This window comes from Emys orbicularis, chromosome 6 (genome assembly GCF_028017835.1).
Source record: "Emys orbicularis isolate rEmyOrb1 chromosome 6, rEmyOrb1.hap1, whole genome shotgun sequence".
Taxonomy (NCBI): Eukaryota; Metazoa; Chordata; order Testudines; family Emydidae; genus Emys; species Emys orbicularis.
In genome coordinates this window covers 114,070,320-114,083,104 of record NC_088688.1, presented here as the reverse complement: position 1 = coordinate 114,083,104, position 12,785 = coordinate 114,070,320, and positions in this window count along the sequence as shown.

The window sequence follows — 12,785 nt, the reverse complement described above, 5'->3', positions numbered from 1 at the left end:
ATACATTGAAGCTGTGGGGGTTCCAATGGCCAGAGTGTCCATTGATTTCCCAATCCAATCCAAATATTGGGTGTTATTTTAGGGGCACCGACTATAAATCGGCTAGGTAAACCAGATGGCTTGATTTCCCAAATGTCTCAGTGAATAACCCAATCGCAGATGCATCCTCCCCATGGACCAGGCAGGATTTAGTATGTGGGAGCCCACATCCCTCTAACCGGTCCGTATGTTTGGAAGGAGCACTGTGAATATTTACACCTTTACCCGGAGAACCTCCAAGTATGCCTCCATGACCATAGATCAGATGGTACTCCTGAAGTGTCTGTAAGGGCAGTGGGCCAGGCCTGGTGCTTAAGATTACTTCGAATGGCCGTTAGCTGGTTATTCAGAAAATCCTGAACTTTTGAGCATGCCAAGTTTCACTGCAATGCCTTCCCAGCACCAGTGATATTTAAGACCATCTTCGTCAGCAACTTCTGGGTCATAGAACTAAGGGCGGAGATAACATGTAACTCACCAACTCTAGCCTGTACCTGGGTTAGCTGTGCCCCAGAAATAAGGCTAGTGGCCTTCTTTAGTTGCCCCAATTTCTCATCATGTTCTTGGTTTTTAAAAATATTTTAAACTGCTGCTGCACTATTGGCCCCATCCCATAGAGATCCGGTCAAGTCTCTCTTCTTTCTAGAGGAAATAACCCAAGTCCTCTGTTGTGCTAATCTAATGGCAGCCCCCCCCCCCCCCAAACAATTTGGGTATGTAGAGGTGATCTGGAAACTGGATAAGGGCAATGAAAATTTAACAGTTCCTAATGTAGTGTTAATCACAGTCCATTGATATCCTAATACATCTCTTTTTGGTGTAGTACTGTACCACATCTGTTGGTTAAACACCTTTATGTACTTCTGGGAGGCATTGATATTAATGGCATAAAAAAGGGGTGTATTGCAATAAGATACAGGTCACATTATTAGTCACTGGAATAATTTTTATGCAGGTAAAATTTTCAGTGGCAAAACAAACTCTTTGGGTATTCGTTTAATTGTTCACTAATTGGGTGACCAAATAACAATAAGGGCCTTTCTCATTTAACACAGTGCAAATTCCAGGAACAGCCATCATATCTACTTCGCTATAGAACCCATCAATTGCAATTACAGATTTTGGGGGTTTACTGGTAGTGATATCATATACTTTTATTTCCACTGATCCACTTGTTTTCCATTTAATTGTTCGCTTATATGGGATATCCTGAACCTTAAAAATAATTTTTTTTCTAAACAATATTTAAATAAATCACTAAAGTGTGAAGGCCTTGGCCATTGGTTTTATCAAATATATGGCATTGTCTGTATTTGGATGTGTTAGTGGGTAATAGTGTAATGGAGGAGATGGCAGGGGCAGTGGCAACAAGGTGCCTTTGGTACTTGTTATTTAAAATCCAATTAAGGAGGGCAATACATGCTGAAGGACTTATCCAAAACACAGGGCGCAGCCTGTAGAATAAACCCCAAAATTCAATCAATACCACATTCCCAAGCATGGGTCCCACAAGTTTCTTCCTGCCAGTGTATAATTTTTTGTTTTTTTACCAGGGTCAGTTTTTAATGTCTTTTGTAGTCAGGAATCCCTGGACTTTGGTGGTTTTAATGGAGTGAGTGTTCCTTCTTCTCTTTTCCTGAAACAGTTGTGGTTCAGCATTATACAGGGGAGAGGTTACTAGCACATTACCCTGTAATGGTTTTGCTTCTTCCAGAAAAATTTAAAGGCACAGTAGGACTGTCAGTGGACAAGGGAGAGGTTACTAGCACTTCACCTTGTCCTTTTTCCCTGCTGTCCAGAAGGCACAGCAGAGCTAGAAGGAGAAATAGGCTTATCAGTCAGAGCCCTTTTGAGGTGGAGGGGTCTTTTTACAGTGAGAAGCATGGGTCCAGGCAAGCAGTTCTTGGCACTTCACAGTGGTGTTGGTGGTTAACAGGACTTGGAAAGGGCCTTTCCAGCATGGAGCCAAAGCAGTTTTTTGTTGATGGACTTTATGTAGACTTAGGGTATGTCTACACTACGAGAGTAGTTCGATTTTACTTAAATTGAATATGTGGAATCGATATTGCAAAGTCGAACGTGTGTGTCCACACTAAGAACAGTAATTCGACTTTGTGAGTCCACACTAACGGGGCAAGCGTCGACATTGGAAGCAGTGCACTGTGGGCAGCTATCCCACAGTTCCCGCAGTCCCCGCTGCCCATTGGAATTCTGGGTCGAGTAGCCAATGCCTTCTGGGGAAAAAAATGTGTCGAGGGTGGTTTTGGGTAACTGTCGTCATCCAACCATCACTCCCGCCCTCCCTCCCTGAAAGCGCCGGCGGGAAATCAGTTTGCGCACTTTTCTGGTCAGTGACAGCGCGGACGCCACAGCACTGCAAGCATGGAGCCCGCTGCGACCATCGCTGCAGTTGTGGCCGTTGTCAACGCCTCGCAGCTTATCATCCACCTTTCCCAGAGGCAGATGCAGATAAATCAGGCGAGGAGGCTACGGCACCGCGGTGAGGGCCTGAAGTCTGAGAGTAGCACAGACCTGTCAGAAAGCACGGGACCCAGCGCCGAGGACTTCACGGTGGCAATGGGTCATGTGGATGTTGTGGAACGGCGATTCTGGGCCCGGGAAACAAGCACAGACTGGTGGGACCGCATAGTGCTGCAGGTCTGGGATGAATCCCAGTGGCTGCGAAACTTTCGCATGCGGAAGGGGACTTTCCTTGAACTTTGTGAGTTGCTGTCCCCTGCCCTGAAGCGCAATGACACCCGGATGCGAGCAGCCCTGACTGTCCAGAAGCGAGTGGCCATAGCCCTCTGGAAGCTTGCAACGCCAGACAGCTACCGGTCAGTCGCGAACCACTTTGGCGTGGGCAAATCTACCATGGGGGTTGTTGTGATGCAAGTAGCCAACGCAATCGTTGAGGTACTGCTCTCAAAGGTAGTGACCCTGGGAAACGTGCAGGCCATCATAGATGGCTTCGCCGAGATGGGATTCCCAAACTGCGGTGGGGCTATAGATGGAACTCACATCCCTATCCTGGGACCGGACCACTAGGCCAGCCAGTACATCAACCGAAAGGGCTACTTTTCAATGGTGCTGCAAGCAATGGTGGACCATAGGGGACGTTTTACAAACATCAACGTCGGATGGCTGGGCAAGGTTCATGACGCTCGTGTTTTCAGGAACTCAGGTCTGTTTAGACGGCTGCAGGAAGGTATTTACTTCCCGGACCACAAAATAACTCTTGGGGATGTGGAGATGCCTATAGTCATCCTCGGGGACCCAGCCTACCCGCTAATGCCCTGACTCATGAAGCCCTATACTGGCGCCCTGGACACTGAAAAAGAACTCTTCAACTACCAGCTGAGCAAGTGCAGAATGGTGGTGGAGTGTGCTTTTGGCCGTCTCAAGGGGAGATGGAGAAGCTTACTGACTCGCTGTGATCTCAGCGAAAGCAATATCCCCATTGTTATTGCAGCTTGCTGTGTGCTCCACAATCTCTGTGAGAGCAAGGGGGAGACCTTTATGGCGGGGTGGGAGGTTGATGCAAGTAGCCTGGCTTCTGATTACGCCCAGCCAGACAGCCGGGCGATTAGAAGAGCCCAGCGGGACGCGCTGTGCATCCGGGAGGCTTTGAAAGCTAGGTTCCTGAGTGAGCAGGGTAACCAGTGACTTTTCAGTTTGTGTACAGAGAAGCTGAACCTGCCCCCGTTTCTTTACCCACTAAATGTTCAGTATCCTCTCCAGTTACATACCCCGTTCCCCCACTTCCAACACACGTTTAAAAATAAAATCACTTGAATGTTGTTAATGAACACCGTTTTCTTTATTACTGTTTTCGTGGGAAAGTGTTGAACCTGGGACGCAGACTGTGGTGGGGAGCGGGTGTAGTGTAGTGATGCAAATGACGCTTCCAAACTCCAGGAATGACAGGCTCCACAGTGGTGGACTGGTGGTTTCAACGGACCCTGCCACCCCTCCTGTTCGGGACTCTGTGTGGGGGGGGGCTATGTGACTTTGTGGCAGGGGGAGGACGGTTACAGATCCCCTGCTGCGTGGCTCTGTGATCCAGGATAAGGACCGCTGCATAAGATCTGTAACTGCCCTCCCCCACCACAAAGTCACAGAGCACCCCCCACCCCCCACAGAACACTAAAACCACCTCCCAGACTGACCAGGGTAACTAGTGACTGCAATGTGTGTGTGCCCTGCTGCTGAACCTGCCTCCGCCTCTGTACCCTGGTAAAGGTGACTGTCCTGTCCAATTACCAACCCCCTTCCCCCCCTTCAGACAGACTCTCCTCTAAAGAACATGATGGAAACAGTAATTAACAGAAACGTATTTTTTATTAGCAACTACACATGAAACTGGGGGGTGAAACTTGGACGGGGGCTTGGGTAAGGCGGGAAGGAAAGGACCTGTCAAATTTTGGGGAATGAGAGCCTTCTAGTAGTAGAGCAGTCTGCAGGGGTGGAGTGAGAGTTTTCACGGACTCTGCCGCCCCTCCTTCTTTGGACTTTGGGTGAGGGGGGTATGGGACTTGGTGGCGGGGGAGGGCAGTTACAGATAGACTGCAGCGGGGCTCTGTCCTCCTGCCTCCGGTCCTGCAGAACATCCACAAGGCGCCGGAGCGTGTCCGTTTGCTCCCTCATTAGTCCAAGCAGCGTTTGAGTCGCCTGCTGGTCTTCCTGCCGCCACCTCTCCTCCCGTTCCATGTGTGAACGGTGCATTTGGGACAAGTTCTCCCTCCACTGGGTCTGCTGTGCTGCCTGGGCTCGGGAGCAGCCCATAAGTTCCGAGAACATGTCCTCCCGTGTCCTCTTCTTCCTATGCCTAATCTGCGCTAGCCTCTGGGAGTGTGATGCCAGGCTACGTTGGGAGACAGTCGCAGCTGTGGGAATGGGAAAAAGGGAGTGAATTCCTCAGAAAGATAAATTTAGTTGTGAACAAAGAACATAGTCTTTCTCTGTGAACAAGACCATGCACAGCACCTATCACATGCGCACTCAGGACAAGGTCGAATTTTCGGCCTTCGCATTCAGTGCCTGGGGTCTTGCAGTGCAGATCAGAGAAGCGGGGCAGGACACCGGAATTTGTGTAGCAGGCCGACATGGTAAGCCGTAGACTTGTGGCTGCTTACAACTTTAATAGTTGCACTGGCCTCCTTTCACATTGAAAGCAATGCCAGTCCCTGCTGCCAGCAATCCGGCAAGCATGAACTCTTCCCCTGTCCCACCCCCTCGCGGCTGTCCCAGGGAAAGATCCCTGTATGCTGCCCCTCTCCCGCCTCCACCGCGTGGCTGTAAACCGCCAGTTACAGTTCTGTAAAGGAACGTGCAAGCAGTCCCAATACTAACATTCCCCTACCTAATTCAAAGCAGGTCACCATGAGCGACATCACCCTGATGAGGATCTCAGACACGGAAAAAGAAAGAATGCTTCGGGAAAGCCTGCAAAGACCAGGGCCGTATGCCGCCATGCTCTGCAAGGCAATGATCCCGGAGTACTTGCTTGTCTCCTGGCGCGGAAATGTCTGCTATTACGGAGGACCCAATAAGGCCGCTCTCCCCAGGAACCTGATGCAAAGGCTTTCCAATTACCTCCAGGGGAGCTTCGTGGAGATGTCCATTGAGGATTTCAGCTCTATCCCCGGACATATAGACCGCATTTTACTGTAGCTGCACTGGCAGGGACTAAACAGTAGAGCGGCTTGGGCAGAACAATCATGCTAAACCGGACATTGTTAGATTTTTTTTCAATAGTTGCACTGCCCAGGACTGAAACGTTAAGCGCCTAGGGCAAACTAATCATGAGAAACCCATTGTTGTTATTGTTAATATTCCTGTTCTGTTAAAAATAAATGTTTAGATGTTTAAAACACTTACTGGCTGATCCTTCCCCTGATTCTGTGTCCGGGTTAACGGCTGGGTACGGTTGGTAGGGGATCTCTGTAAGGGTGATGAAGAGATCCTGGCTGTCGGGGAAATCAGCGTTGTAAGCGCTGTCGACTGCCTCGTCCTCCTCATCTCCTTCCTCATCTTCCCCGTCCGCTAACATGTCCGAGGAACCGGCCGTTGACAATATCCCATCCTCAGAGTCCACGGTCAGTGGTGGGGTAGTGGTGGCGGCCGCACCTAGGATGGAATGCAGTGCCTCGTAGAAACGGGATGTCTGGGGCTGGTATCCGGAGTGTCCGTTTGCCTCTTTGGTCTTCTGGTAGCCTTGTCTCAGCTCCTGGATTTTCACGCGGCACTGCGTTGCATCCCGGCTGTATCCTCTCTCTGCCATGGCTTTAGAGATCTTCTCGTAGATCTTTGCATTCCGTCTTTTGGAGCACAGCTCGGAAAGCACGGACTCATCGCCCCACACAGCGATCAGATCCAAGACTTCCCGATCAGTCCATGCTGGGGCCCTCTTTCTATTCTGAGATTGCACGGCCATCTCTGCTGGAGAGCTCTGCATCGTTGCCAGTGCTGCTGAGCTCGCCACGATGTCCAAACAGGAAATGAGATTCAAACTGCCCAGACAGGAAAAGGAATTCAAATTTTCCCGGGGCTTTTCCTGTGTGGCTGGTCAGAGCATCCGAGCTCGGACTGCTGTCCAGAGCGTCAACAGAGTGGTGCACTGTGGGATAGCTCCCGGAGCTATTAGCGTCGATTGCCATCCACACCTAGCCTAATTCGACATGGCCATGTCGAATTTAGCGCTACTCCCCTCGTTGGGGAGGAGTACAGAAGTCGAATTTAAGAGACCTCTATGTCGAACTAAATAGCTTCGTGGTGTGGACGGGTGCAGAGTTAATTCGATGTAACGGTGCTAAATTCGACATAAACTCCTAGTGTAGACCAGGCCTAAGTCTCCTGGTTTCAATGAATGGCAGGGCTGCTAGGGTCTTTGGATAGCACTTCTTTACCTGTAAGAAAAAACCTAACACATTTCATTAATGCCTGGCAGTGTTTTGCAGATATTTTTCCAGCTGCTTGGGCACATTCAAGCCCCCCCTTTTCTTGGTTGTCAGCCAAGTCTTAGCTGTAGCAGTGTCCTTGAATGGGGCCAGCATCTTATCTTTGGACTGAGCTTGCTAGCTATTTTTTTTTCCAGTTAACTCGTTCTGTTCTTTTCCTTCTCCCCTTCTTGGCTTTTTTTAACCTACAAAGGAAACTTCCACTCTTCACTCATATACCTTTTTTTAACAATGAACACATACACATTGTTATTATACAGTACATTAGTCTTATTATTCAATGTATGCCACATATACCCTTTCAGTAAAATAACTTTATTACAGAGCTATGGAGCAACAAACCAGGACAAGCACACCCACTTTTGAGGAGTCCACTCGGTACAACCTCTGGTGTCCAATAGCTTTCCTCCCTCCCCAGCCCTCTGGCTAAAAATCTGAGGTAGCCAGAAGGATCCCATGTGCAATATAGGGAGTGGGTTAACCTTTTATGTTCTTGCTTCCAAAGACTGTTGGTATGCAAATTTTAACAACAATTTTTTTTTCAATTAAAAGATTTGGCCAATGAAGTTTCTTTTTCATACTTAAGCAAATGTATTAGACTTTAGTATATCACATTTTCCTGATTTATCCAAAAACTTTGTATTTCAAGTTGAATAAAACAAGTATCTGCTTTTTTGATTTAACTGTTCTATTTAATTTTGAACTAGACTGTTCTATGAAAATATTAAACACAACAATTTTGGCCACAAGACAAACATCACAAGACAGGACACAGAACACAAAAATAATTTCTATTGTGCCAGTAAATGCATGATACGTTGAATGCTGTTCAGCTGGCATCTGTTTTTTCTGATGATCTGAAAGACAAAAGAACAGAAGTTTACCCCTTCTGGGTAGTCAGTTATTGCTTAAAATATTTCCTTTATATACAAATACTCTTGTTGATTTTAGGCAAAACAAAGGAATTATCCCATATTTCCTTATAATTGTTTCATAGGCAGCCCAGGTTTCAGTGGCTTTTACATTATCAGTTAAGATCATTTGCATTAGTACAGATGCTTTCTGGCTGGCTTTTGGATCAAAAGGTATCTACTGCTTAAAGGCTCTTACTTAAAAAGGGACACAATTAACTTTTAACTTCTGTTTTCAAACACACAGTGATCTGAAAAAGACAACACAACCTATTTTGGTAGGTTTGCATTTCTTTTACCTTTGCTCCAATATACACTGCACATGTTTTGGGAAAATGCACATCCTCTCCATTAATTTCTACGCAAGGTGTAACTGTTTCTTTTGTGCTTACAAAATTTCCATGCACCCACAGCAAAGTGACAGCTCGACCACACAGAACCAGGGGCACTGTCCTTCTTTCTCTTTACCAGATCTTTTATTTGCTATTTTGTTACCCAAAAACAAATTCAAATCTTTTATTTTCCTGGCTTTGACTACCCTGCTGCAGCCACAACCTTTGGTCTTTATTTAAAACATTTTAAATCTTGTAAAGCATTAAGTCACCTTAAGGATTAAATGCTAAATACCTTAAACAACACTAGTTTCCTGTGTCTGGCAAAAGTATTCTCAGTTTTACAACTTTAAACAATACCAATTTATCTCAAACTTATAAAATACAGATTGTACACAGCAGGAGTGTTCTTCAGCAAATTTGACTAAATTATTCATAGTTGAATAATTCCACTTAAATAACCTCTTGCCTGGATTACTTACAGACATTCCTACCAAGTTTTACTGCTTGATTCCCTTCAGTAACTACAGAGTTAACTTCTCACTTTCTTTCTTTCAAATTCCTCAAACTGCGGTTGCCTGCTTGTTTGGGCCCGATCCTTTTTTCTTTGCTGCATTATTTCTTTCCATGGGCACAGGCATTGTTTCACTACCAATTTAGCAAGGAGGGTGGGCCTTATGACTAACCCCCCTTTTATTTATTTATATACACCTATTTACATACACACATTATATCTAGATGCATCTTATTTAATAATAACTTTAATTCTTTATGTCTGGACTTAATACAATCTTTTTTTGAGGCAATAATAACCCCTCAGCACTGGTGCATTATAAAAAAGAATAATAACAGGGCTAGGGACAACGGGAGAGGAAGAAAGAACAACAGCATGAACAGCATGATAAAACAGGGGAGTCACACTTACTGACCATAGGAATAATGACTTCTTGTTAAATTAAGGAGGTAACAACAGATTGGATTTTTCCTTGGCCTGTTTTGATAGAGGGTACTGCTGCACCTTGGGAAGGGTTCTTGTTGGGTTTAGGCCAATTTTAACGGCTTGGGCAGACCCAATGCACCCAACCTGGTTGGCATGATCGGCTTACCAAGCCCACAGGGAGGGAGAGACCTTAACCAGCAGTTCCTGTTGCAACGAGGAAGGGCTGGGGTCAGTCTTCTCCTATAAACTGCCAGGACTTCATTGTGAGCGGGACCAGGCACGTCCAGATACACACCATCTGGGGTACAGCAGATTATACAATTCAATTTACACAGCAAGTCTTTTCCCAAAAGGTTAACCGATAAACAAGGACTAAAGAGAAAAATTGACAATAATAGGTTTATAAGATCGTCAGGAGGTGTGGAGGGGATACTCCAAAGGGGCTTTGCCTCCTGAAGGGGTTTAGATGGATAAAGCGATATTTGCTGGCCAGCGGGGTTACGGAAAAGTGTTAATTTCCTTTTTATCTTTTTTTTAGTTGTGTTTTAAGCTTTTCTTGGGAGTCCTTAGGACTCCCTACTTGAGATTTATGGCGCCGTTTTACTGTTTCCTTACACCAATAAAAATATGCATTATAATGACCCTGCCCCACTTTGTTAACCAATAGTGCGCCTCTAAGGTGCACAATTTTGTCAAGATCAAAACTTCCCTCTATGGGAAACTGTAAATTTGGATCATCCCTGGTATACCAATTCCATTTGTCTAAAAACTTACAAGTAAAAGGACTATAATTCTTATACATATAAAACACTGGTGTGCCTTTTGGCGGGACGGCAGGTTTTTTTGGACTCACCACCCCCCATTTTCCCGGAGTCTACCTGATCGTAGGGCTTTGGTCAGCTATCCCTAGGTTACCGACTGTGAGATCCAATCTCACAATCCCTAAGTTTCCGATCGCGTGACCTGAACCCACAATCCCTTTTTCCCACGATCCTCAGCTCCCCTGAACACTATCAGGCCACTCACACGGGTCATAGGGCTTGCTTTAGAGACATTCCTGGTCGTAAGCCTCAAGGCCTCGCAGAAAGCTCTGGGCGTCTTCCTATGACCCTCACTCGTTTTAGTCATTCACACTTGCACACAAACGCTGAGGTAAGGCCTACAACCGAGGCCTATCCTTGTGGGAACCCCGACTCCCCGCCACTTACCCGTGGCTCCTTCCGGGGAAACCAAAAAGGTTGTCAGGCGAGTCTGGCAGCAAAGGTCCGTATCCAGCTTGCTACTCACCCGACCCAGGGCCTACGGGCAGTCCTCCACCGATAACCCAAATAGAGATTTAAAAGGTCTCTCACCTATCAAACGCCGGCTGGGTTCGGAGGGGAACGGTCCGCGGTTTCCTGGTCCGGTGGACAGTCTGTAGCAAGCTTTCCTGTTTTTCACAGTCTGCCCCTTTGCGGTTTCTTGCTCTGTCACCTGACATCTATTAATCATAATTTGTTACAAAGGTTAATTTTACTTTTATAATGTCTACAGTTAGTTCTGCTTTTATGATTTCTGTCTACCCTTCTCCTTTTACTCTTCCCCCCCTTTTCTCCTTCCTCCAGGCCACACATACAGTTCACCTGACCCTACATACAGTTTACTTGACCAAAGTTTAGGCCTTAGACTATTTTTCCTCCACAACAGTTACACTAGCAAATATAAAAAAAATTAAGGCAATCAAATCCATACATTCCGGGGTTTACAATGATCACAATTTGGAATCAACAATATCTCTTTTGCATAACTGTGCAGGAGCATGATGGGGACTTTTTCCATTCTTTGAAGCATCTCAAATACATAGCTGTCAGAGGCAGGATGCCACACTAGATGGACCATTGCTCTATTTTAAGCTGGAAATTCCTATGTCCCCATGTAATCTCATCTGGATGGAATTGTGACTCCTTATGAACCCTGTTCAGTCCCTATAATTCTACTACATTAATTTCTTAATTACCAGTTATTCATAATTAATTTAAAGCATCTTTGGAAGGCTGCCCTAGGTTTCTTCCTTAGTGTCCTTTGCCATGTCAAATCCTATTTGATTACAGATAATTAGCTGATGAGGCACATAAAATATCACCTATAGACTCATTCTCAGACAGCAACTGATTTTTATGCACAAAGGCAGTTTTCTACTCTTGAATCAGAACAATGTAAATTTTGCTTAAAAGGAAACAATCACGACCAAACCTCCCATTTCACACTTTAGATTAACCTTTACATTATTGACAGGATTGGGCTACGTAAGCAAAGTTACTTCTCTGTGCAAGCATTATGGTTCAGGCTTTTCTTGCAGCATTTGTGTAGCTGTCAGTTTTAGTTTCATGTCTCCATTTGTATTTTATGGCTTCATCTTTGAAAAGATAAAGCAGAGATCTTAAAAGAAAGAGCCTGACACTATTGGAGATGGCAAACGATGATGCCTTGAATAGTTAATTTTTCAAATAATACCAGATGGCCAACAAAAAAAAAATCAAGTTGTTTCATTGTTCAAGAATAAGGGTTTCTCCATCTGCTGGTTCAATACTAACTTAGTTTAAATCTTCAAGAAACAGAAAGAAACCCGAACAGTCTTCTAGTAAATTACATATTTTCCCCTAAACAGCTAGAGCATTTCCAATGTTTAATACACAAACACTTATGACCCCTATGTAGAGAGGATATCCATGTGATAAATTGCACAACCAGCTGATAATTGCAGAGCCATGTGATAAATGAATTTGTCATGCACCTTTGACTGCCTCACCTATGCCCACTAATCTATCTCCTGGGACTTTCTGTAACGTTTTAAACCCTCAGACCAACTTCAAATAGCTGCCTTCTTAGTTTTAAATCAACCAGCCAGGAAAACATTTCCTCCTCCTTTAACAAAAATCACGTCAACCAAGATTCAGAGAGGTGGGGGGATCAGTGACAAGTTTTCTAGACATAAAAGGGTCCCCATTTCACAGTCCGATATCATACCCTGCAGGGACAGAAACAGGAGTTATCTTCCACTGGAAAGGGGACATTCTCCACTTCCCAATGGCAACCACAGCACTAGCTTCTAACACTGCAACATCCTGACGTAACTGACTGCAAACATCATTTTTATATGCAGAAAAGCAATTTTAGGTCACATTTAGGGGTTTCTCTCTGCACCCTGAAGAGTTGGTCTAGTGGTAACTAAGACACCTGGCTCTACAGGAGGAGGGATAGAAAATTCAAATTTTAAAGATTCACTAAAGCATTCCAAAAAGGGCCGTTTTGTAACCTATATGACATACACAGAATGCACAATGGTGTATGGTATAATATAAAGGTTTTATTGCTGTTTGTACAGCACCTAGCACAATGGGATCCTGGTCCATGAGTAGGGCTCCTATTGCTATTATGCTACTACTTCTAATAATAATTGAGCTAGCAAACAGGAGCTGCTAACAGGGGAGTTTTGTGAGAGAGTTTAGAGGTGGAGTGTGAGGGGGGGCTAGATACACTTACCATTCTGTAAACTTCAAGCCAAAAACACCCCTGATAAAAAACAAAACAACAACAAAGGAACAAGCTGCAGGAGTAAAAAGAT